The sequence below is a fragment of the Triturus cristatus genome, chromosome 4_1, assembly GCF_964204655.1.
Source record: "Triturus cristatus chromosome 4_1, aTriCri1.1, whole genome shotgun sequence".
Classification (NCBI taxonomy): domain Eukaryota; kingdom Metazoa; phylum Chordata; class Amphibia; order Caudata; family Salamandridae; genus Triturus; species Triturus cristatus.
Genome location: NC_140585.1, coordinates 653,881,088 through 653,905,130, shown reverse-complemented (window position 1 = coordinate 653,905,130; position 24,043 = coordinate 653,881,088). Strand labels below are relative to the sequence as shown.

At 39.2% G+C, this 24,043-nt stretch overlaps 1 protein-coding gene across 3 annotated transcripts in view; it reads right to left on the bottom strand.

Moving 5' to 3' along the window:
* ADAMTS20 (ADAM metallopeptidase with thrombospondin type 1 motif 20) overlaps positions 1–24,043 on the bottom strand; it is a 1,386,529-nt gene that overhangs the window by 155,526 nt on the left and 1,206,960 nt on the right. The gene's annotated exons all lie outside the window — the stretch shown is intronic.

Below are 24,043 nucleotides of genomic sequence, written 5' to 3'. Positions count from 1 at the left end.
CCTTTCAATATCTTTAAAATGTAATTAGAGTTTCTTAATTTTTTAAATTAAGTCACACCATAATTATATTTGTAACAACAAAGTACCTGGCATATAATGAAAAAAGTATTCTAGGAGCCCCCCCCACCCCTTATGAGGCCTTAATGCCCAGAAGGAAGAAGCCCAAATCTTAAGATATCTTCACTTAAAAGGATGACGATCCTTACTCACTATGGTGACATGCTTCATCATCGGGCCCCTTCACACTCTGGTGACTAGCAGGCTACACGTTGTGGTCTGTACTTGGAGCTTGTTAAGAGCCATTGAAAAATGTGCCCGCCTAGGTCAAGAGTAACAAGGTGATATATAGAGAGCGATACAAATGTGTAGAGGAGGGAAATTCAGAGCAGTTGATTGGTTCTGCCTTACCATATGATTGAAAGCAATATATTGCGGTAACTGTACAGTGGAGGACTTGATTAAGTGCCAACATATTTCTGCCACAATTATTGAAGTCTTAACTAGTTTGGGGAATTTATCAGGACTATATCAGTAGCCTTACAACTTTTAATAAAATATGTGTATGACCTAGCCATATTTTCTCATTTGTATTGCAAAGTTTTATAATAAATTGATACAGGGCAGAGCTTGACTGCCAGCCAAGATGGCCACCTGAGCTGGGAGCTCCATGCACCGTTGGAGCATATTTCCCATCACGGAACCTCCGAACCCTCTATTTGGCCTCATGCATCGCTAAGATTAATCCTGAACTCATTTTGGTTGTATTTCAGTACGTTTTACATATCGCTTTAGTGATTGCTTGCTTTCTCCTCACAGCTGTGGCCATTTTAGCTTCTCTTCGTGCTCAGAATGGAGTTTTCTCCTCACCCTGCAGCGATACCGCTTTTCTTCTGACAGGCTTTTTCTTCAGTATTTTTTATGTATTTAACTACCCTTTTTAGTGTTTCTAATATACTATTTATTGCAATATCAGTTATTTAGTTACTCAATATTCACTCCAGTTATGCTTGCTTAAAAATTACGATGAAATGGGTCCTCCTCCTCTCGACGTTGACCTCATGAGAAACACATAAAATTCATCTTAAGGTGAGGTTTGAAATTCTTTTCCCTGCAGTTTCTGCATTTTTTTGCAAGTTGAATTTGTGTCTACATTCATCCTCCTCACAGCAGCGGCCATCTTAAGTTCTCTTGATGCTTTGCCAATGGAGTGCTACACAGTTTATATTAAGAGGATCTATCCTTACTAATTTGCCTCATTTGACTGCCCTTTCAAGGATATTTTATTTCCTTTGTTCACCTCCTCAGCATGTACTTTGCGAGTATCCTTGTTCTCCTTCAGTTGATTTGGTCGTTTGTAGACCCTCTGGATTGCTTTTAGTATATTTTTGCATTGCTGATAAAATTCACCACATGTACTTCTTTAACATGGGCATTCTGTTTTTATCATGTAGCAGTATGGGCAGATTAAGGAATTATATAAATTGTCTTTTCATCCACAAATATCATCAACTCAGAAGCGATCATCCTCATCAATGGCGGACATCCACCCTCCTACAAAGCATTGTACCTGCAACTATACCTAAGATGTCCTCCTTACCCTCACTTTCTCTCAATCCTATCTCTACCTATAAGCGGATGAAACAAGACCTGCCTTACCTTGTCAAATCATCTTCACCTATTTTACTGGAACGTCCATTTGTTGAGGGAACCAACTCTCATGTTCCAAATCTGGATGAAAGATGGTCAAATATGGGAGCCAGAGTCTCATCAATGGAACAAGAATCGGAGCACTTAGAAAACAGAAATAGATACAATACTCTCTGTATTTACGGTCTTCCAGAGGGACTCAAAGGCAATGATTCCATCTGTTTTTTCACCTCCTTTCACCTCTTTTTTGCCCCAATTAGTTGATTTACAACCATCCACAGTTCAGAATATTCAAAGGGCTCACTGACTAGGTCACCATTCTTAACTCTCTTGTTCCCCATCAAACGCAGAGGAGTTATTTTCTTTCTTGAATTTATTGACTCATGGAAGGTCCCCAAAGCAGCAAAGTCCGAAAAACAACTCCTTTGGTCAGGAAAAAGATTTTCATATTGCAAGTCGTTTCCAGAGCAATGGCTTCCAGAAGAAAAGAGTTCCTTGACCTTCGCCTACAACTTTGTGCTTTAGGTGCTCGCTTTGGATTATTTCACCGATGTCTCTTCAAAGTGACTTTTCAAAATAAAATAACTACCTACACTATTCCTACAGATCTCAAAGATTTTTTTCACCTTTATTCAACAAGTACAATCGATACTTCAAATCCCTCTACGATTTGAGCGATTTTCTGTGCTCCTGCGAATGCTAACTCTAGACTATGGCATTGTTCCATTTTTCTTTTTCAGGTTCTTTGTTTTCTATTCTATTATCATACTGTTCCATCATGCTCTGCCGTTGATGCATTGCGCTCCCTTGCTGTGCCGTCTTCACCTTGTGCTGTCTTCGACCACAACCTAATGTTCAACCTTATCAGGTATGTGTTCTCAGTCATCTTGTCTTCCTGTCCTCTTTCTCTCTTCATTCTCTACTTCTTTTTTCTTCTCCTATTTCTTAAATAATAACTTTATCACTATTTGTTTACTTTTACTCATTTCTTCTTTTGTTTCTTCATTCAGCTATGTTTGATGATTTTGTTGTTACAGAAGACCATCTGGATGTATATTTTTGCTTATTTTAACATTCAGAGTTATATTCTGGCATGTAAAAGGTTCTGCCAGTGCAATAAAAAGGCAGAGAATTTGCTAGCATTTAGCAAACTATGATCCCGATTCTGTTCTTCGTCAAGAAACTCACCTACCAGAAACCGAGGCCTTAAAGCTTGAATGTGGTTGTGTAGGTTATGTCTTTGCTTCACCAAACTTTAGTAAAAATAATGGAGTAATTATTTTATTTCATAAGAAATTAAATTGTATAACTAAATCCCAAGAAACAGATACTGAGGCTAGATGGCTTATTGTTACTTATTAATGACATTCCATTAACTGTTTTTAATGTTTATGGTCCTACCAAAGCAGAATATTCTTTTTAGTCTACTGTCTCTAAGCAATGTTAACTGTATGACAATGATTATTTTATTTTGGGGGTCATTGCAATCAAATATGGATAATTTTGTTTCCCGCCTATCCCATGATAAATTCATTTCACAGGAAAATGCACAAACAATTCTACTCCTCTCTCACACAAAGATTTCTTGTGGATTCCCACTGATTAATATAAAAAATAAATAAATAAAGGTGCAAGAATACGGTTTTGATGGACTTCACACTTTAATTTAAAATGGGATGTGCATACCCCATTGGGGCCATATCTAACTGATGCAGAGAGATCCTCATGCAAATTGCACTAAAAGAAGATCAGTGTGGGATCAACCCTCATCTGTGCCATCATGGACCAAAGCTTGGAGCAATTGATGCTGTCAAAGGCTGAACTGAGATCCATGAAGGCCAGATGAATTGCGCCCGGTTAATGCTTGACTTCACCCGCATTTTGGAGTCAAGAGGTGGATGGTGTTTGTTGACTAGACGGTAGCTACATGCTTTTGCTGAAACACAGTGTTTGCTCTTCTCTTTTTGCAGTGCCAAAACGTATGTTCAATACAGGACAGAGATGGTTACGGTGACAAACAACTGATCAAGGCTAGGGGGCTGATCTGTTTATAATGAAAACTTATGACAAAAGCAGTAGGCATGATATCTTTTTTGCCAAAATCATATGGTAAAGTCAATGGGCATTTAAGGGCAGATGGTTAGTACACTGTGTTAAAGCATGTAAAGAGGTATTGTGTCAAATGTAATATAACGGTTCACCATAACAGTCAAGTGTTTTAGTTTTTGTTACCTCTTCGACAAACACTCAGCGCAGAAGATTTGTAGAGTAAAAATCTTTGCTTGCTAGATGCATAGCAGACAATATTTCTTACTGTAATACTGGATCATCCAACTGATTCCTCTGCTCACAAGACACCCTAGGTAATCCCACTGTCACAATATATTCCCTTTGATAATCAAAAGGGTGCATAACAATAGTGTACATGGATATCTCTGAAATTTTGCATCCTCCCTTTGAACGTGTCCCCGTATTTGCGATTTGATTGTTCGGATTTGCATACCCCACTTTTCTCTCAACTCTTGAACTAAGTTCATGTCCACTTTGTTGCTTTATAGGGAGGTACAACTTTTGAGGTGTAACAATGTGATTCCATGCCCATCAATGATTATAGTTCTCAATTATCCCTAGGCGCTTTTCTTTTTCAAGCATTTTAGGGAGGGTGCTTCTTCATACTCCCTCTCTGCTTCTTTCAATTCAGTCTTGAGTTTGTTTCCAGATATCTCAATTATCATAACAATACATTTATACCTTGAAATATGTACATTTTATGCACTTTGTATGTATGTTATACTTTTATGGTTTAGTTAAACCGAATAAAGTTATTCTTGACTGTCTGGCTTTGAAATATGTTTAAAAAGTGAACCATGGTTCCTTTCAATGAAACTTCTCCCCCTTCATTTAAATTAAATTGCTCATCAATAGGAATCCTTCAGGAAAATTAGTTGAAGACTCCAAAGACCCAGCTTATGCTTTTGCAGAGAAAGGTACAACGCCAAATATATTAAGGAATAGTCTGAGACTGCTATTATCTCTATCGCAGAAATTTTAATGAAATGTTATGGAAAAGGTAGTAGGAATTGTATATTTTTGTGAAAAGAAAATAGGCCTTTATCAGTGGATTGTTATTACAGTGCATTTAGGACTGGAGACACACATTTTTTTAAATGTTGTGGGAGGCTGCAGGGAGTACAGTAGTCCCCCAACATTAAAAAAGTAAGTCTCCTGGGTCATTACATCCAGAATCCCATGAGCACTTAGCATATTTTTTAAGCACTCCAATCTGAAGCTTTATGCTCTTCAGCTGGGGTGCTAGGCCCTTTTGTGGCTGTTTTTATGATTACATGTTGTGGACAGAAATTTTTTAAAAGAAAGACTCAGAGACATGTTGGTTTTATAAAAAGGTAAACATGTCTTTGAGTCAAAACACGGTCTTGAAAACAATGTTAAAAGAAAGACTCACAGACATGTTGATTTTTTTATTGAAACTCTAATGAACATTTTTATAATAATCAGTATAGCCCCTGAGGCCAATCCCACGCCGCGCACTGCTGAAGGCCATGTGCTGCGTGGGGCTGTCTGTCTGTGAGGGTTTGGATATGCAGGGCCTGGTGTGCGCGGTGGGAGGTTACCTGCCCTTAGGGTGGTTGGTTGCCCTGAAGCCAACCACATGCTATGCACGGCCAGGGGGTGTTGGCTGCCTGTGTGGGTTGGATGCAGGGCCTGGCCGCAGACCAATCCCTGTGGTAAACCTTCAAAGTGGCTTGCTGATGGCTTTATGTACTGTAACAAAATATTACTTTGCGTAAAAAAATAAAATCCTAGAAATTCACTGAAAAAAACAAGAGGTTAAAGTGGCGTTATAGTTCAGAATTGCATTTATATCTTACTTCATATAAAAAAACATAGATATAGGTAGCAAATGATAAATTAGTAGAAATAACTATAAATGATGAATTTCATATTTTTTAGTTTAAAACGTTACATTGTCACTGAAATTTTTACCTAAAAATAATGTTAATTTACACTTTGTTTTCTTCATTGAATATATATATATATATATATATATATATATATATATATATATATATATATATATATATATATATATATTCACTGAAAAAACCATAGGTTTCACACATGTTATAGTTAGCGGAAATTTTACTGATAAAAAACCAATGAAATTCCCCCGTTATAGTTAGTGCAGGCAACTATAACTCACGCGACCGCAATCCTCTGCTGATGCTAATACTGTATTTAGACACTTATTTGCCCATGTCTTCTTCCATACATTTTTAGCTATACATATATTACAAATATTTTTTTTTCATAAAGACACATATGTCATCAGCAGAAGATTGCGGTCGCGTGAGTTATAGTTGCCTGCACTAACTATAACGGGGGAATTTCATTGGTTTTTTATCAGTAAAATTTCCGCTAACTATAACATGTGTGAAACCTATGGTTTTTTCAGTGAATTTGCAAGGTTTTTTAAATGCTAATTCCTAACTATAACGTGTGTGAAACCTATGGTTTTTTCAGTGAATTTGTACGGTTTTTTTAAATGCTAAGTTACTTTACGCCATTCGTGGCGTGCGCGCCCACTTAACGCAGTTCGTTCCGTGCGCGCACGGTGCGCTTCGCGCACCGTGCGCGCACAGTGAGCACGCGGTGCGCTTCGCGCACCGCGCGCCCACTTTACGCAGTTAGTGCCGTGCACGCACAGTGGGCACGCGGTGCGATGACAAAGCAAGAAAGCACGTCAACAAATCTGTTTCTGCTTTCCTCCGTGACTATGGTATGGGTGCCATTTACCACAACAACTTGCGTTATGACATGCAAGACATTTATAGAGGAGATGGTGTGCACTTCAATGATGAAGGGAACAGAGTCTTCCTCTTGAACCTTAGACTCTGCATCGGTACTTACTTGTAGGTACCACTAAAAAATCATTTCATAAACACAACGGCTCTTTTTAGAGCCCCCTAATATCTAAACACTTAAATCTGATTTTCATTTTTTTTTTTTTTTTTTTCTACCGTACGCTTACCGTAAGCTTACCGTACGCGTACCCCGTGATTTTTTTTAAAATCAATAAATGTTTTTTTTGTACTTTTCTGTCCTTCTTTGACCCCCTTACAAATGTTAGGGGGTCTGTAACTCTCCTCATTGCCCCCTTTCCTTGTTTTCACTCTTTTTTTTCAGAGTGAAATACACAAAATGGCGGCCGCCGCTTCCTGGTTTCGGCCGATTCGAATGTTTACTAAGATCTAAGAGCCAATCAGAATCGCGCTCGCGCACGCCACCGTACGCTTACCGTAAGCGTACGGTAAGCGTACCGTAAGCGGGCTCAGATATATATATTGATTTAAAGGCTATTTTCTCAGAATCTACTGAACAGATTTACACCAAACCTACAAAAGGCACTTCCTTGACCTAGGGACTACCCCTCTGCCAAATTTTGAGTAATTCTGTTCAGCCGTTCGGGCTGTAGCTCGTTCTAAAGGTCCTATGGAAAAATGCATGGGAAAAACGCGTTTTGGGACCCCCCTTTTATCTCAGCCCCCGCTTGACGGATCCCCCCGAGACTTTCAGGGTAGGAGCGGAGCGTAGCGCCCCACCTATTTTGAGAAATTCGCGAGGATTCGTCGACCGGCGCCAAAGTTATTCAAAATAGAATGTTGAGGTTTTCCTATGGAAACGTGGTCCTAACTATAACTACCTACTGGCGACCGCCAGTAGGTAATATACACATATATATATATATATATATATCCACTGAAAAAACCTTAGGTTTCACACATGTTATAGTTAGCGGAAATTTTACTGATAAAAAACCAATGAAATTCCCCCGTTATAGTTAGTGCAGGCAACTATAACTCACGCGACCGCAATCCTCTGCTGATGCTAATACTGTATTTAGACACTTATTTGCCCATGTCTTCTTCCATACATTTTTAGCTATACATATATTACAAATATTTTTTTTTCATAAAGACACATATGTCATCAGCAGAAGATTGCGGTCGCGTGAGTTATAGTTGCCTGCACTAACTATAACGGGGGAATTTCATTGGTTTTTTATCAGTAAAATTTCCGCTAACTATAACATGTGTGAAACCTATGGTTTTTTCAGTGAATTTGCAAGGTTTTTTAAATGCTAATTCCTAACTATAACGTGTGTGAAACCTATGGTTTTTTCAGTGAATTTGTACGGTTTTTTAAATGCTAAGTTACTTTACGCCATTCGTGGCGTGCCGCCCACTTAACGCAGTTCGTTCCGTGCGTGCACGGTGCGCTTCGCGCACCGCGCGCCCACTTTACGCAGTTAGTGCCGTTCACACACGGTGGGCACGCGGTGCGCTACGCGCACCGCGTGCCCACGTTACGCTAGATGGGCCATGTATGCATGATGCGCTTCGCGCACCGTGCGCACATGGAGGACATATGATGCACTTCGTTTTGAAAGGTAATATTTTAATTTTTCGTATATTTTATAAGCCATGCACAAATGGTGACCTTCGGGCACCATTTGCACACGGGGTGGAGAGAATGTGGATAATTTTTTTTTTTATTATTTTGTTTTTTTAATATTTTAGTTTTGCTTTGCTCTGATAAACCATGCACAATTGGTGGCCTGCGGGCACCAATTGCACACGGGGTGGAGAGAGTGTGGATAATTTATTTTTTTTTACATTTTTTACCGTACGCGTACGGTAAGCGTAATCGGCGAAATTACCGAAAAAATAAAAATTGCGTTTTTGGCCTTGGGGGATCTTTGGGGACTCCCTCAACATGGCTATGTGTGTGGGAGCTGTCTAAACAGCCCCTTTACATGTTTTTGGGCTTTATATTTTAGAAATCACTCTCAGTGCGAGAGAGAAAATGGCGGCCGCCGCTTCCTGGTTTCGGCCGATTCGAATGTTTACTAAGATCTAAGAGCCAATCAGAATCGCGCTCGCGCACGCCACCGTACGCGTACGGTAAGCGTACCGTAAGCGCACCGTAAGCTGGCTCAGATATATATATTGATTTAAAGGCTATTTTCTCAGAATCTACTGAACAGATTTACACCAAACCTACAAAAGGCACTTCCTTGACCTGAGGACTACCTCTCTGCCAAATTTCTAGTAATTCTGTTCAGCCGTTCGGGCTGTAGCCCTGTCTAAAGGTCCTATGGAAAAATGCATGGGAAAAACGCGTTTTGGGGCCCCCCTTTTATCTCAGCCCCCGCTTGACGAATCCCCCCGAGACTTTCAGGGTAGGAGCGGAGCGTAGCGCCCCACCTATTTTGAAAAATTCGCGAGGATTCGTCGACCGGCGCCAAAGTTATTCAAAATAGAATGTTGCGGATTTCCTATGGAAACGTGGTCCTAACTATAACTACCTACTGGCGACCGCCAGTAGGTAATATATATATATATATATATATATATATATACTCCAGCAAAGAAAAAGGCACGTACTAGAGGATGGCTTTCTTTATTGTCACGGGCCTCACTCGACCCCGAGATTGGAGAGACGCGTTTCAGATTCATAGACGCCTTTATCAATATCATATATATATATAGTATACTCGATGAAGAACACAAAGTGTAAAGTAACATTATATTTAGGTAAAAATTTCAGTGACAATGTAATATACATATATACTGTTTCCTCTATTGTCTTGCAAGTGATGACATTTTGCTTGAATATACCATATATATATGTATATATATATATATATATATATATATATATATATGTATATATGCAGTCTATTGCCTCGTTTGCCCGTGCGGCCTACTGTATATAGGCAGCACAATTCATTCTTTAAAAATCCGAATACTTGAACACAGGAGGGCTATAATGAAAGGAGATGCTTCATATCCTGTAGCGAGACATTATGACGAAAAACATCCTAATAGTAAGAATGTTTTACAGTTTTTTGGTTTAGACTATGTCCCAGAAAACATTAGAGGTGGTGACCGCCTGAAGAAGCTACGAAGGTTAGAATCACGTTACATTATTGACCTTCAGTCGAAGTTTCCGTTCGGTCTTAACAGCAATGAAGAGTTGTCAGTACATTTGGGAACTTAACATGACAGTCTGGTAATATAAGTAAGAGTATATGGATTTTGTCTTTAGAATGCAGTGATCGCTGTGTTGAGCTATTTCAATTACCCCTCTGCTACATGTGTTTAGACTAGACTAATTTTTTGACAGGTAGCGAAAGCCGATACACGGCATGATGAAGTGCAGTGCCGATACACGGCATTATTATGGATATGGGTGGAGTTGTTGCCATGCTTACTTGGTGCAATACATACATCGAGGGACTTTGAATTTATGTCCTGATATATGCGGAGATCATTTTATTTAAAGTGACTATTGTGTGTATATGCTTACAATAATCAATGAACTGATAATTTGAAAATTGTGTACCGCATTTTGTAAAAGTATATTCCATATAAGGGATACAGCTACATTACAAGATGGCGCAATTAACTCCATCAACATTTCATGCTGTCCTCTGTCTATGTCTAATTGTTTGACACACTATGATGCTTTTAAAAAAATGGCGGTTACGGTGTGCCGTGAACACCGAGGAAGGCAGATCGCCGAAACGCGTGAGTGCTTGTATTCTTTACATATTAAGGAATTTGGAGCGTGAATATTGTGCGGTAGGCACCGCCGCACTCATAGCACCCGACCGCGAGTGACTCGTCTTTGGTGCAACTGGAGCAGTTATATATATATATATATATATATATATATATATGTAATCTACTGGTGGTCACCAGAAGATAGTTATAGTTAGGACCTATTTTCCATAGGAAATCCGCAACATTCTATTCCCAATAAGTCTGGCGCCGGTTGACGAATCTTCACGAAATTTTACAAACTTTTGGCCAGCTCCACTCCGCTCCTACCCTGAAGTGATTCGTCAGGCGGGGGCTGAGAAAAAAGGGGGGTCCCAAAGCGCGTTTTCCCTATGCAATTTCCCATAGGATCTGTTGTCGCAGCTACAGCCCGAACCGCTGAACGGAATAACACCAAATTTGGCAAAGAGGTAGTCCTCAGTTCAGACTTGTGCCTTTTGCATAAATGGTGTGAATCTGTTCAGTAGTTCCTGAGAAAATTAGGGTAAAAAAGTTAGTGATATCTATGGCCGGGGAGGATCCGCGCACCCTACCCGCACCATAAGCGCATCCTCCCCGAACCGAGCGTGCACCCTCCCGATCGCGCGCTGAATGCTAATTGGCTGTTGAGTGTCTGTCTACATTCGAAACCAGGAACTGTTGGCGGCCATTTTCTGCCTCGGTAGAAGCGAGGCTGAAGAAGCAAGGGGAATAAGTGTGTAAAACATATAAAGGGGGCAGAGTGGAAATACTCTGACCCTCTAGAGGTGCTTAGGGGGTCCCAGAAGGACCCCTGGGGCCCCCTTTTTTTTTTTTTAAACGGCGAAATGCGCGCAGGTTGCGCGCATCCTAACGCGTTGGGTGCACGGATTATCTCGCGTTGAGTGCGCGGATCCAAGGAAATTTAAAAAAAAAAATTTGGGAGATAAAGATCAAGCTTAAGTGTTTTGTTCTTGAGTGGCTCTAAAAAGAGCTGTTGTGTTCATTGAGAGTTTTTGGTACTTATAAGTAAGTACCTATACAGAGTCTAAAGTTGTTGAGGAAGACTCGGTTTCCTTCATCAGTAAAGTGTACTCCATCTCTCCTATACATCTCTTGCATATGAAATCGCAGATTGTTATTGTAAATGGACCCCATTCTATAGTCTCAGAGAAAAGCAGAAACAGATTTATTCACATGTTTCCTAGCTTTCTCAATTTGTGGACAAAAATGATCAGACCAGTTCCATTTCTGCCTTTGGCTATGTTAGAATACACAAAGGCAGTTTTGGGGAAAAGTGAAATCAGTTCTGCAAAGGTGTCCTTCATAAGTATTTCCAGACCTACCCCAGTCAAAGTGCCTAGGTCATTGCCACCACAGTGCACTATTATGAGGTCAGGGTGTTGGATATGCATGAAGGATTTCACCAATGGCATCAATTGGTGCCACTTTAACCCTCTCTGTCCAATCCATTTAATGTCTACATTTGGAAAACCTAGGTCTTTGTGAATGCCTTTGTTTTCTGCATACCTTTGGCTCCAGAAAATATAGCTGTGTCCCACAATCCACACTCTAAGCATCTTGAAAGGAGGTCTGGATGCACTTAGATGGTCTCTGTAAATGAAATGGCAGTTTGGAAAGTAAGATGTTTCTAAAATGGTGGCTAAGATGCAGTTTTGAAAAAAGACAAGAAATCATTGGTTGTTTGACAACCTTCTACACTGAAAGGTAGGGTGCATATTTCTTTTTTTTAAACGTATGATTCTATTGGTTAACAAAAACTGATTGTAATGAACATTATATATGATAAGCTGACATGTTGAAAAGTCAAGCACACTTGCTGTCTTGATTAGCAACAGTGTGTGCTGAACTTGTGACCTGTGTGCTCAGTACAGTGTTCCATGATCTGTTTCTATGGTAACGGGCAGAAGGCAGATTGGGGGAAGGGTTGAAATTGATGTCATTTGGAAAGGGTTGAAATGTTTAACCAATAGAAACGTGTGTTTGCTTTTGAATTTATGTGGGAAGGAATGTGATTTGATGTTTACATGTATATGTGTGGGAAAATGAGAGGGAAACTTTGCCATTATTTTGTTCTGCTGAGAGGTGCACAGTGCAGAGATTCTGTATAAGAAAATCTGGTGTGTGACTGACATACTTCTTAATCTACAAAACAACTTGAAAGGTGAGTTTTTTAATTGTGAGGGGATGTATGTGGTCTATTTTGATTTTAATCAGACTAATGTGTTTCTCCTGCTAAAGTGCAGGGAGTACTTTTTTTGGTCTAGAATCTTATTGTCAGTGTGTGTGCATTTAGAAACCATTCTGTAATAAGCATTTGTGTTTTTCATGTGTTTGCAGACAGATAACTGTGCTGTTTTCATGTTTGGTAGAATTAGAAACCAGTCATTGTTTATGTATTTGCAAAATGAGTCACGTTTCTACACTAAAATGCAGTACTCCTTCTAGATTATGAAATGTGTTTTGGTACAGTGCAAGGGACAGTGAGTCTGTGTGCATTTAGGAATCATTTTGAGAGAAACATTTTGGTACTAATGTGTAGTCGAAAATTTGTGCAATCACCTTACATCTTGTAGACTAGTAAATGTATTTTGTACAAGGGATATTTGTTTGTCTGCAATCACACTGTGAGTCTGTGTGCATTTGGGCAACTATTGTGAGAAAAGAATTTGGTAATATCATGTATTTGCTGGCAGATAACTTCTTTAAAACCTGTTTTTATGTCAAGTTTTAGTAGCATTAGAGGCCAATCATTGCTTATGCAATTGCAAAATGAGTCAGACTTTCACAGTAGTGTGCAGTACTGAAATATGTAGAATGTGTGCATTCACCTTACCCCTTCTAGACTAGTGATTGTGTCTTGGTATAGTACAAGGAAGAGTGTTGCTTGTCTAGAATCACACTGTGAGTCTGTGCCCATTTGAGAACCACTATGAGAGAAGCATTTGGGTACTTCATATCTTTGCATACACCTAACTGCTTAAAAACCTTTCCTGTTCTCAAGTTTTGGTAGAATTAGAAGCCCGTTATTGCTTATGTATTCGGAAAATTAGTCAAACTTTTACACTAAAGTGCAGTAGTGAAATATGTAGAATGTGTGCAGTTACTTTACCTCTTCCAGAGTAGTGAATGTGTTTTGGTAAAGTACAGGGAATAGTGGTTGTTGTCTAGAATCACACTGTGAGTCTGTCTGCATTTGGGTAAGCATTGTGAGAGAAGCATTTGGAAACATTGTGTATTTGCTCACAGATAACTGTTTTAAAACCTGTCATGTTAAGTTTTAGTAGCATTAGAAGACAGTCATTGCTTATGCATTCATAAAATGAGTCAGGCTTTGACACTAAAGTGTAGTACTGAAATATATAGATTGTGTGCAGTCTCCTTACCCCTTCCAGAGTAGTGAATGAGTTTTGGTAAAGTCCAAAGGATAGTGTTGCTTGTCTAGAATCACACTGTGAGTCTGTGTGCATTTGGGAACCACTGTGAGAGAAGCATTTGGTAACATCGTGTATTTGCTGACAGATAACTGTTTTAAAACCTGTCATGTTGTCAAGTTTTAGTAGCATTAGAAGCCAGTCTTTGCTTATGCATTGATAAAATGAGTCATGCTTTGACACTAATGTGCTGTACTTTAATATGTAGATTGTGTATAGTCGCCTTACCCCTTGCACAGTAGTGAATGAGTTTTGGTAAGCTGCTAGGGATAGTGTTGCTTGTCTAGAATCACACTGTGAGTCTGTGTGCATTTGGGAACCACTGTGAGAGAAGCATTTGGTAACATCGTGTATTTGCTGACAGATAACTGTTTTAAAACCTGTTTGTTGTCAAGTTTTAGTAGCATTAGAAGGCAGTTTTTGCTTATGGTTTGATTAAATGAGTCAGGCTTTGACACAAAAGTGCAGTCCTGATGATTGTGTGCAGTTCCCTTACCACTTCCACTGTAGTGAATGAGTTTTGGTAAACTCCTAGGGATAGTGGTGCTTGTCTAGAATCACACTGTGAGTCTGTGTGCATTTGGGAGCGACTGTGAGAGAAGCATTTGGTAACATTGTGTATTTGCTGACAGATAACTCTTTTAAAACCTGTAATGTTGTCAAGTTTTAGTAGCATTAGAAGCCAGTCTTTGCTTATGCGTTGATTAAATGAGTTAGGCTTTGACACAAAAGTGCAGTCCTGAAATATGTAGATTGTGTGCAGTTCCCTTACTACTTCCACAGTAGTGAATGAGTTTTGGTAAACTCCTAGGGATAGTGGTTGTTGTCTAGAATCACACTGTGAGTCTGTGTGCATTTGGGAACCACTGTGAGAGAAGCATTTGGTAACATCGTGCCTTTGCTGACAGATAACTGTTTTAAAACCGGTCATGTTGTCAAGTTTTAGTAGCATTAGAAGCTAGTCTTTGCTTATGCATTGATAAAATGAGTCAGGGTTTGACACTAAAGTGCAGTACCATGTACTATTCTCTTCACTGTGCCAGAACTGAAAATTTAAAAGTTTTACCCAGGCACTGTCCTAGCAGTAGTCTGATGATTTAGTCAGTTTCCAAGTACTCATGTTGTGAACCATACATTACCACATAGACTGCTTCAAATGTCTATGCAGTATGCATGCAGTCTTCTAACATACTATACACTTGTCTTTCACACTTTCAATTCCCTAGTCAGTATCCATACAATCCAGCAAACATCCTGTCACTCCCTTTGCACTCCTCTAGTGACCCATTCAGTACCAAGTACTAATCCATTCACTGCGCCAAAAGCCAACCACTTATAAATTCACCCAGGCACTCTCCTTGCTGTACTCTAATCATTCAATCAGTACCCAGGTACTCATGCAGCGAGCCAGGCCTTAGCACATCGACTGCTTCAAACGCCTATCCACTATGTATGCAGCCCTCTTAACCAGCTACACAGCTGTCTTTCACACCTTCAATTCCCCAGTCATATTCATACACTTCTAGCAAACATCCTGTTACTCACCCAGTGTGTCTCCTTATAGTACTGTAATCATTCAGTCAGTTAGCATGTAGTCTTTTAGTGAGGTAGGCTTCAGGGCATGAACTGCTTCAAAGTAGTATGCACAATGCATGTAGTGTTTTAACCATCGTCACACTTGTGGTTCAGGGCTATAGTTTCTTAGTCAGCTTTTATATAAAATGTGTTTGTACAGTAATGGAATAGTATAAATTTGAAAGTTATTAATATACATTTATTTGTGAATCTTTTTTACAGATACTGTTTTTCAACGTTAAAATAGGGAAATCATGGCAGAAAAAAAAAGAAAAAGAAAAGAAACTCAGAAAGGCGCAGGAGCAGGAGTGTCTCTCATCCGTCGGCATTCTTCTTGTGCAAGATTGTTCGGATGAAGGGTCCTTAGGTGCTTCATCATACTTGCCGTGCTGCATGAGTATTTCTTGTTAGGATCCCCTCGCGACAGCACTCTTTTGCAAATCTTGCACCTGACCAAGGTGGCATTGGTCATTGTTTGCCCCTCGGGAAAAGTAAAAAATTTCCACACCACTGAAGAAAAACGTTGTGGGCGTGGTGCCTCCTCCAAAAATTAATCCTTTGACTCGGTGAATATTTTTAAGCGACAATATTTACAGTTTTTGTAAGTTAAACTTATAAAATTTTGTTAGCCATAAGCATTTTATATATGTGTGATTTGTATATTGTGGTATTTTACTGAGAATAGCATGTTGTTTTTTTTTTTAACAATCTTTCTGATTGTGTTTTTTTTTGCCCGCTGTTAAGTGATGAGTACGATTGAAATCACTATTTCTAGTGAAATTCAATATATTCTGAGAACAGCAAAAAAAGCAAACAAATTACTTTGTGGAAATTATGCTGTGTTGTAAAAAATGTATTATTACATGTTATAATTTTTTTTCCTTTTCTTTCACAGATCCAAATTTTAAAATAAGCAATTTATATGAATTTAGATTGCAATGAAAATCTGAAAAAAATGTATACCATTTTTTATTCCTATTATTGTGAAGGTAAGTTTGCAAGAAGCTACAAAGTTGAAACACGTTTCTAAAAACACTCTGTTTATACCTATGTAGTTTTGAAATCTGACCATAATCAGATATCATGTGACGTGCAAAAAAAGAGATTTGAGGGGTTCATAATATTTCCCATTGTACCTATTGAAGGACCGCAATCATTTCAATCATTCTTCTTTGAACATCTTTGCAGACAAAACTCTGTGCTTACCTTCTATCATTCGCAAGGAATTTTGAAACCGGAAATATGTCACTTTTTGTTGCATAGTGATTGCGCAAGACACTCTTTCATATTTACAAAGAGAGGAAAAGGCACTCCGTGTACTTTTTATACTCCATGTAAATACAACCTCATTATGCACACCACTTTGCGTTGAAAGGGTGTTCTATAAGTGTTGGTGCGCATGATTGCACTGAATACTCATAGAACAAGACACATGTCTAGATTTATCAGAAATCATAAATCTCGATATGTGTGTGAATGCTGCACCATTCTAAAATTGGTGTGGGAAAGCACAACAAGGAGAATTGTTTTCATTTCTCCACATTTTTATATCTTCAATGCATGCTGAAATGTTCAGCATACATTGAAGGAGAAAAATGCATTTTCTCATTGTTTTTGTGCAGGAAGGTGTGTCTTCCTGCAGAAAAACAAACAGCACATGACACAGATATCCTTGTACTATGGTGCAAGGGTTCCTGTGTCACCACATGGCTGCAGTTTAAGCAGCTGTGCAGAGAGAAGCATAGATTTGCAACATATTTATGTACATATGTTGCATCCCTGTGCTTCGGAAGTACTACAGCACACTGCAGTTAAAGAGGTTACTGTGTGATGCTGCAGCACTTCCTCATAGTTCTGCACTTATACATTCACCATATGCTACTAATGCATTCATTCAGTCAATTACGTACTACACATACATTCATCTAAACTTTCACACACTAACAAAGAAATTTAGCTCTTTTTTTAAACCAAGAAAGTTAGTTCTTAGAAGAACTTTTTTCTTTCTTCTTTCTTCTTTTATATATTTTTTGGGGTTTTTCTTTTAAAAATTGAAATTGAGGACGGATGTCCAAATTTTGGGCTGATGGATGCACTCTTGAAGTGCTCGGCTGCGATGAGGTGGAAGGCGCAGGAGTGTCTCTCATCCGTCGGCATTCTTCTCGTGCAAGATTGTTCGGATGAAGGGTCCTCAGGTGCTTCATCATACTTGCCGTGCCGCACGAGTATTTCTTGTTAGGATCCCCTCACGACAGCACTCTTTTGCAAATCTTGCACGTGACCAAGGTGGCATTGGTCTTCGTTTGCCCCTCGGGAAAAGTAAAACATTTCCACACCACAGATGAAAAATGTGGTGTGCGTGGTGTTTCCTCCAAAAATTCATCCTCAGATGTATGAGGAGATGCAGGTGATGCCTGCTGCCCTGAAGCCATTTTTGGTTGAAAAAAGTTAGAGCTAAGTGAAATCTTAGTCCCAAAAATCTTCTTCTCTGCAAAGAGATGCTCCTCCAAAGAAGGTGAAAGAAGAATGATTGAATTGGGTGGGGTCTTTCAATAGTTAGAACAGGAAGTGTAATGAACCAATCAAATCTCTTTTTTTGCAGGTCTCATGGGATCCGCCCACCCTGCGCTTACGCATCACGCACCCAGCGCGCATCCGCGAAATTGAATTAAAAAAAAATATAGGATTAGATGTAAAAATATATTACTTTTAAGACTAGTTTACAGTTTGTCTTCAATTAATATTCACATGAAATACATATATATGTCTTTTTAAATGTTAAATATTTAGCGGGATCCGCGCACCTTCCGCGTCATAGAAGCAGATGACGCATCGTGGAAGCGCGTAAACATCGCGTTACGTACATCGAATGTGTCGCGTATAGGCTGGGAGTCGCGTACCGGTCGCATAGCGCACTAAACACGTACCCAACGCATACCATGCGCGGATGCTATCGTGTAGGGATCGATAACGGTGCGCATAGGGTGCGCGGATCCAAAAAACATGGAAAAAATATATAAAATAAAGTTTTGAACATATAGTTAAAAAATATTTTTAAAAATATAAAAAAATATGTTTGAAAAACCCAATAAAAACAAATAATATTTTTTAATTTTAAAAGATTTAACTGAAAAAATAAGTTTAAAAATGGTGATAAAAAACATAATTAATGAAATTGACACACTGAATTTGAAAAATGTAGAAATCCAATGAAAATCATTAAACATGATATCTTTAGAGATAAGTTATAGATAGGAATTAGCATTTAAAAAACCTTTGAAATTCACTGTAAAAACCATAGGTTTCATGCATGTTATAGTTAGGAATTGGCATTTAAAATACCTTTGAAATTCACTGAAAAAACCAAAGGTTTCAGGGGCGTTATAGTTAGGAATTAGCATTTAAAAAACCTTAGAAATTCACTGAAAAAAACATAGGTTTCAGGGGTGTTATAGTTAGCTGGACACTTCCCTCATACAAAACCCTAGAAATTCCTGTTATAGTTAGTTCAGCTAACTATAACTCACGCCCCCGCAATGCACTGCTGATGACGTCACATATTACATCACTCATGACATGGTCAGTGACATCTCAAATGACATCACTGATGACATCACTGATGATGTCATCCGTGTTATAAATTAGTGCATCTTCTCACACCCTAATATAACCTTTGATACACCGGCTCAAAATTTCAGATGGCCATTTTGAAAACCATAGATACTCCAATGCCAATAACTACATACCCACTCATTGACTCTTAGGTCTACATACATCTCCAGTTACTCATACTTACAGTCTCTCCGTACAAGACTATCATATGCATTTATACACCTATATAGACACTCACACACCGCCAATCATCCATTGAGGTACTGACACACCTAGTCAGTCATGCAAATAATTAAACACAGTCCAATTTACTCACCTATACAGTTAAACACACTCAAGTTCACTTACTCATAAAAATACTAACAAATTCTGACGCTCTTATACAATTACTAATACAAGCACACACTCATCCATACAGCCACTCCCGCAATCACACACTCTCACATATAGATAGTTATATACTCTTACACACATATACACTGCGTTTCACATATGTAGTTACTGACACAAGTACAACTGAGATATACATTCAATCACTAACACACCCATACATACACTCACCCAACCATACAATCCATCACAGTTGCACTCTTAAAACCATGCACCCATAGAATCACCCACTCACACATCTATGCACAGAGTCACACACACCCTACCCACACAAACACTCAGGCACCCATACAGTTACTCAGACAACCAATCAATAACCCATATAGACACTCATATAGCTATTCACAAAACCATGCAGACACTTATACACCAACACACAGACACATACAGACATTCACACAGTTTAGTCACTAGTCTGCAGTAAGATACATTTAATGACTCAATTATAGAGTCAGTTACGCACCTAGAAAATCATCCATTCACACACTTGTACACCCACTCATTCTTAAACAGGCCTTTCCCTATATATATTAAACATATTAAAACTGTACAGAAACACATACTCACTGGATGATGTCATCAGTGATGTAATCAGAGATGTCATTTGAGATGTCATCAGTGATGTCATCAGTGATGTCACTGACCATGTCATGAGTGATGTAATATGTGACGTCATCAGCAGTGCATTGCGGGGGCGCGAGTTATAGTTAGCTGAACTAACTATAGCAGGGGAATTTCTAGGGTTTTGTATGAGGGAAATGTCCAGCTAACTATAACGCCCCTGAAACCTATGGTTTTTTCAGTGAATATATATATATATATATTCACTGAAAAAAACATAGGTTTCAGGCATGTTATAGTTAGGAATTAGCATTTAAAAAACCTTAGAAATTCACTGAAAAAAACATAGGTTTCAGGGGCGTTATAGTTAGCTGGACTTTTCACTCGTACAAAACCATTGAAATTCCCCCGTTATAGTTAGTTCAGATAACTATAACTCGCGCGCCCGCAATCCACTGCTCATGACATCACATATTACATCACTCATGACATGGTCAGTGGCATCACTCATGACATCACTGATGACATCATCCTTTTGATAGAGTGGCGGTCGCGCGAGTTATAGTTATCTGAACTAACTATAACAGGGGAATTTCATTGGTTTTTTTTACGAGTGAAATGTCCACCTAACTATAACATGTGTGAAACCTATGGTTTTTTAAGTGAATTTGCAAGGTTTTTTAAATGCTAATTCCTAACTATAACGTGTGTGAAACCTATGGTTTTTTCAGTGAAATTGTACGTTTTTTTAAATGCTAAGTTATGTATTTATTATTATATATGTTATATATTTATTTTGCAATAAACTACGTATTACATTTTTTTTAATGGTTTTTCACCGTGATTTAAAAAAAAAAAAAATTTTTTTTTCTGCCTTCGGGGTCCTTCAGGGACCCCCTGACAAAGGCTAGGGGGTCAGGAACTCTCTACCCTGCCCCCTTTTCACGTTCGCCACCTTTCTTTTTCACTCTCGCACTCAAAACAAACAAAATGGCAGCCGACACTTCCTGATTTCGACCGATTCAAACGTTGACTGACATGTAACCACCAATCAGAATTACGCTTGCGCACGTTAGGGTGTGCGCACCGTGCACGCACGGTGCGCGGCTATAGATATTTATGTACTTTAACTGCAATTTTCTCAGGAACTACTGAACAGATTGACTCCATATATGCAAAAGGCACATCCATGACCTGAGGACTACCTCTTTGCCAAATTTCAAGTAATTCTGTTCAGCCGTTCGGGCTGTACCTTCGACTAAAGGTCCTTTGGGAATATGCATGGGGACCCCCCTTTTGTCTTGGCCCCCGCTTGACGAATCCCCCCGAGACTTTCAGGGTAGGAGCTGAGCGGAGCGCCCCATTAGTTTTGAAAATTCCGCGAGGATTTGTCAACCGGCGCCAAAGTTATTCAAAATAGAATTTTGATATTTCCTATGGAAACACGGTCCTAACTATAACTATCTACTGGCGACCGCCAGTAGATAATATATATATATATATATATACATATATATATATATATATATATGTATATATATATATATATATATATATATATATATTCACTTAAAAAACCATAGGTTTCACACATGTTATAGTTAGCTGGACATTTCACTCGTGAAAAACCATTGAAATTCCCCTGTTATAGTTAGTGCAGGCAACTATACCTCACGCGACCGCAATCCTCTGCTGATGACGTCAGATATTACATCACTGTATTTAGACACTTATTTACCCATGTCTTCTTCCATTAATTTTTAGCTATACATATATTACAAATATTTTTTTTCCAGAAAGACACATATGTCATCAGTGATGTAATATCTGACATCATCAGCAGAGGATTGCGGTCGCGTGAGTTATAGTTGCCTGCACTAACTATAACGGGGGAATTTCAATGGTTTTTCACGAGTGAAATGTCCAGCTAACTATAACATGTGTGAAACCTATGGTTTTTTAAGTGAATTTGCAAGGTTTTTTAAATGCTAATTCCTAACTATAACGTGTGTGAAACCTATGGTTTTTTCAGTGAATTTGTACGGTTTTTTAAATGCTAAGTTATGTATTTTATTTTATTTTTTTAAGGTTTTTTACCGTGTGCGTACCGTATGCACATGGTGCGCTTTGCGCACCGTGCGGGCGCCGTGGGCGCGCGGTGCGCGAAGCGCACCGCGCGCCCACGTTACGCAGTTCGCGGAATTGTTCCGTTTCTACCGTACACGCGCGCTACGCGTACTCCGCGATTTTTCGCAAATCAATTAAAGGAAATTTTGGCCCTTGGGGGTCCTTCTGGGACCCCCTGACAAAGGCTAGGGGGTCAGGAACTGTCCACCCTGCCCCCTTTTCACGTTCTCCACCTTTGTTTTTCACCCCCTCAGACTGCGAGAGACAAAATGGCGGCCGACACTTCCTGGTTTCGACCGATTCGAATGTTTACTAAGATCTAACAACCAATCAGAATCGCGCTCGCGCATGGCAGCGTGCGCGTACAGTAAGTTTTACCGTACGCGCACGGTGCGCGCTAATAGATATATATATGCTTTTAAATGCTATTTTCTACGGAAATACTGAACAGATTTACACCAGACCCCCTGACCTGAGGACTACCTCTCTGCCAAATTTCAAGATAGATAATATATATATATATATATATATATATATATATATATATTCACTTAAAAAAACATAGGTTTCACACATGTTATAGTTAGCTGGACATTTCACTCGTGAAAAACCATTGAAATTCCCCTGTTATAGTTAGTGCAGGCAACTATAACTCACGCGACCGCAATCCTCTGCTGATGACGTCAGATATTACATCACTGTATTTAGACACTTATTTACCCATGTCTTCTTCCATTAATTTTTAGCTATACATAAAATACAAATATTTTTTTTCCAGAAAGACACATATGTCATCAGTGATGTAATATCTGATGTCATCAGCAGAGGATTGCGGTCGCGTGAGTTATAGTTGCCTGCACTAACTATAACGGGGGAATTTCAATGGTTTTTCACGAGTGAAATGTCCAGCTAACTATAACAAGTGTGAAACCTATGGTTTTTTCAGTGAATTTGCAAGGTTTTTTAAATGCTAATTCCTAACTATAACGTGTGAAACCTATGGTTTTTTCAGTGAATTTGTACGGTTTTTTAAATGCTAAGTTATGTATTTTATTTTATTTTTTTAAGGTTTTTTACCGTGTGCGTACCATACGCACACGGTGCGCTTCGCGCACCGTGCGGGCACCGTGGGCACGCGGTGCGCTTCGCGCACCGCGCGCCCACGTAACGCAGTTCGCAGAATTTTTCCGTTTCTACCGTACACGCACGCTACGCGTACTCCGCGATTTTTCGCAAATCAATTAAAGGAAATTTTGGCCCTTGGGGGTCCTTCTGGGACCCCCTGACAAAGGCTAGGGGGTCAGGAACTGTCCACCCTGCCCCCTTTTCACATTCTCCACCTTTGTTTTTCACCCCCTCAGACTGCGAGAGACAAAATGGCGGCCGACACTTCCTGGTTTCGACCGATTCGAATGTTTACTAAGATCTAACAACCAATCAGAATCGCGCTCGCGCATGGCAGCGTGCACGTACAGTAAGTTTTACCGTACGCGCACGGTGCGCGCTTATAGATATATATATGCTTTTAAATGCTATTTTCTCAGGAAATACTGAACTGATTTACACCAGACCCCCTGACCTGAGGACTACCTCTCTGCCAAATTTCAAGTAATTCTGTTCAGCCGTTCGCGCTGTAGCTTGGACTAAAGGTCCTATGGAAAAATGCATGGGGAAAACGCGTTTGTGGACCCCCCCTTTTTCTCAGCCCCCGCTTGATGAATCCCCCCGAGACTTTCAGGGAAGGGGCGGAGCGCCCCACCTATTTTGAAAATTTTGCGAGGATTCGTCAATCGGCGCCAAAGTTATTCCAAATAGGAAATCCGCAACATTCTATGGAAACACGATCCTAACTATAACTATCTACTGGCGACCGCCAGTAGATAATATATATATATATATATATATATATATATATACATATATATATTTTGAAGAAAACAAAGGTTAAAGTAACATTATATTTAGGTAAAAATGTCAGTGACAATGTAATATAAAAAGACAATAGAGGAAATAGTATATATGTGTATCTATATAACATTGTCACTGAAATTTTTACCTAAATATAATGTTACT